Below are 2,672 nucleotides of genomic sequence, written 5' to 3'. Positions count from 1 at the left end.
AGCCAAACCAGAATAGCCTTATCCACCAGACATGGGGTCGTAAAGTGGTGAATCAGGTGATGGAGGCTCCATTTGGAGAAGAGTGACCTCTGATTTTCTCTGTGCAGTCAGCTAAGGTCAAGGCCAGAAACCATGCAGAGCCCAGGGAACTGCCCTTTTCCTGGAAGTAAGGCAAACAAGGAGAGTTGGGAAAACTTAGCCCATGCAATGTGAGAAACGCTCTTTGATCTTCAGGTACCTGCATCTTTCACTGTGCCACATGAGATCATAAAGACAGAATTCATACCTATTGGGCCAGGCGTGGTGGCTCAGGCCTGTAATCCCAGCTACTCTGGAGGCGGAGGCAGGAGAATTGCTTGAATTCGGGAGGCGGAGGTTTCAGTCAGCCCAGATGGAGCCACTGCACTCCAGCCTGGGGACAGAGTGAGACTCCATCTCAAAAAAAAAAAAAAAAAGACTTAATACCTATTAACCCCTTGTCATATTTGTTGTAAAAATTTTTTGTGTGTGTTTGTTTATTTCAAGGAATATTTAATTTACTATCGAGTGCAATACAAAAGGGCCAAATACAATGAAGGAACACATTCCCCCATTAACACCAACGACAATGCTCTTTTAAACATGTGCCTGTTGAATGGAATGGGGATTTCATAAAATTCACTAAAAAAATAATGCAGTGAGTCTCATCACAGCTAATATCCTTATACAATCTAGTTGTGACATGAATGTTTATAATACTTCAAACAGTTTCAACCTGAAGTTTTCATACCACACCTTCATGTTTGTACAGTCCTCAGTAAGATAATCTACAGTTTTTGCAACCATTCAAAGAACAAACCATTGAATAAAACCACATTGATTAAGGCTCAAGCAAGTAATATAGAGCCCCAAACTAAATGGTTGAATATATGCGCTCCTTGTACAGACATCTATTTGATTCTCTTGTGACTATTAAAAATTGGTTCTCAGTAAATAAACCCTTTAAAGGCAAAATTCACCTCATTTGAGTTTTGACTCAGAAATTCAACAGCAATAATGAAGTCCACAGTCTTATTGGCAAAACTGATACACATGTCTCTAAGTCACTATGCTCAAGGTTAAGAGCGATGCATATTCCATTTTTACATTTTACTGAAATTTTACATGTTCAATTCATGATTTAAAATCTCTAGGTTTTCATTCCTTCAAACTGTCTGAAGACACAGTGTGTCACAGACTTAAGACTTCTGTTTCTCCCTCTATATTCTTTAAACAGAAACATTTCTCAAGTGTCTACATGTTCTAGAAGGGGAATTTTTCGGAGGTGGCTACTTCTTCGGAATAGTCCGACGCCATCAGGCCTCTATCAGGCGTAAACTTCCAGGCACTCAGTTCATTTTGGGCTTGTTCCAGTTTGTCTTTAGTTTATTCCAATTCACCTTTCATTTTTAGGAAAACCAAGTTTGATCGCTGGGTCTACCATTGTTGATCTCAGCTGGGCAACGCTCAGCTGCTGGACTTGCTTGAGGTACTGGATTTGAGTAGTACACTCTTGCATCTGTTGTTCCTTGGTTGTTAGTCGCATTACAAGGATGTTTTCCCTGCGTGCGGACTCCTGCTGTTGTTGCTTTAGTTTTTCTTCAGACTCTGTTAGGCTAGTTACATCAGTAGAGTTAAGATCTGTGTACTTGCTCTCCAAAGCTTGTACATATGCTTCATATTGTTTCCATCTTAGAATTAACTCATCTCTTGCCATAACTTTGAAGTCCGTTTCACTCAGTCGAACTTTCTTGGGAAGAGGTTCTTCGTTGCTCATCTTGAATCAGAAGAGTCGCCTTTCAGGCGTGGCCGCAGTCACTCGCCCGCCGCGGGGTCCCGCCAGGAGAGGAAAGGTGAAGGGAGGGAGGCCGCCTGCTTAGCCCGATCCGGGCCTGGAGGAGCACTGGAGCAGCTGCTCCCGGGTAACACGCTCCGTCCTTTCCCAGGAGCCTGGCGCGAGCTCTGCGGGCGCGGGAGCTCAGCAAGCGCGGTAAGGGAAGCGCTGTGTGTTTGTTGGTTGGTTTGTTTGTTTGTTTTAAATAAAAGAGGAAACTCTTTAAAGTTGGACTCAGGCTTTTTGAGGCCTTCCCCTGTCACTTAGGCTGGACTGCAGTGGTGTCATCACAGCTAACTGCAGCTCACCGCTGGGCTCAAGGGATCCTCCTGCCTCAGCCTCTGGAGTAGCTGGAACCAGAGGTGTACACCACCATACCTAGCTAATTTTTAAAGTTTTTGTTTGTTTGTTTTTTGTTTTTTATTGAGACAGCGTCTCACTCTGTCGCCCAGGTTGGAGTGTAATGGTGCGATCTCAGCTCACCACGAACTCCGCCTCCTGGTTTCAAGTGATTCTCCTGCCTCAGCCTCCCAAGTAGCTGTGATTACAGACGCCCGCCACCAGACTTGGCTAATTTTTGTATTTTTAGTAGAGATGGGGATTTCACCATGTTGGCCAGGCTGGTCGCAAACTCCTGACATCGTGATCCCCCCAACCCTGCACTTCGACCTCCCAAAGTGCTGGGATTACAGGCGTGAGCCACCGTGCCGGGCCAATTTTTAAAGTTTTACAGAGACAGGGTCTTGCTATGTTTCCCAGACTGGTCTCAAACTCCTGGGCTCAAGCAATCCTCCCCCTCAGCCTCCCTAAATGCTGGGAA

At 44.8% G+C, this 2,672-nt stretch overlaps 1 pseudogene across 1 annotated transcript; it reads right to left on the bottom strand.

Annotated features, from left to right (window-relative positions):
• Nucleotides 1-524: 524 nt before the first annotated feature.
• On the bottom strand, nt 525-2,014 carry LOC105525128 (annotated as a pseudogene). The gene has a single exon (XR_001003857.1). The product of XR_001003857.1 is annotated as a pre-mRNA-splicing regulator WTAP-like (transcript).
• Nucleotides 2,015-2,672: the final 658 nt, after the last annotated feature.

The sequence above is a fragment of the Colobus angolensis genome, unplaced genomic scaffold, assembly GCF_000951035.1.
Source record: "Colobus angolensis palliatus isolate OR3802 unplaced genomic scaffold, Cang.pa_1.0 Scaffold52, whole genome shotgun sequence".
NCBI classification, from domain to species: Eukaryota; Metazoa; Chordata; class Mammalia; order Primates; family Cercopithecidae; genus Colobus; species Colobus angolensis.
The sequence above is the reverse complement of the archived record's forward strand: the minus strand, read 5'-3'. Positions and strand labels throughout refer to the sequence as shown.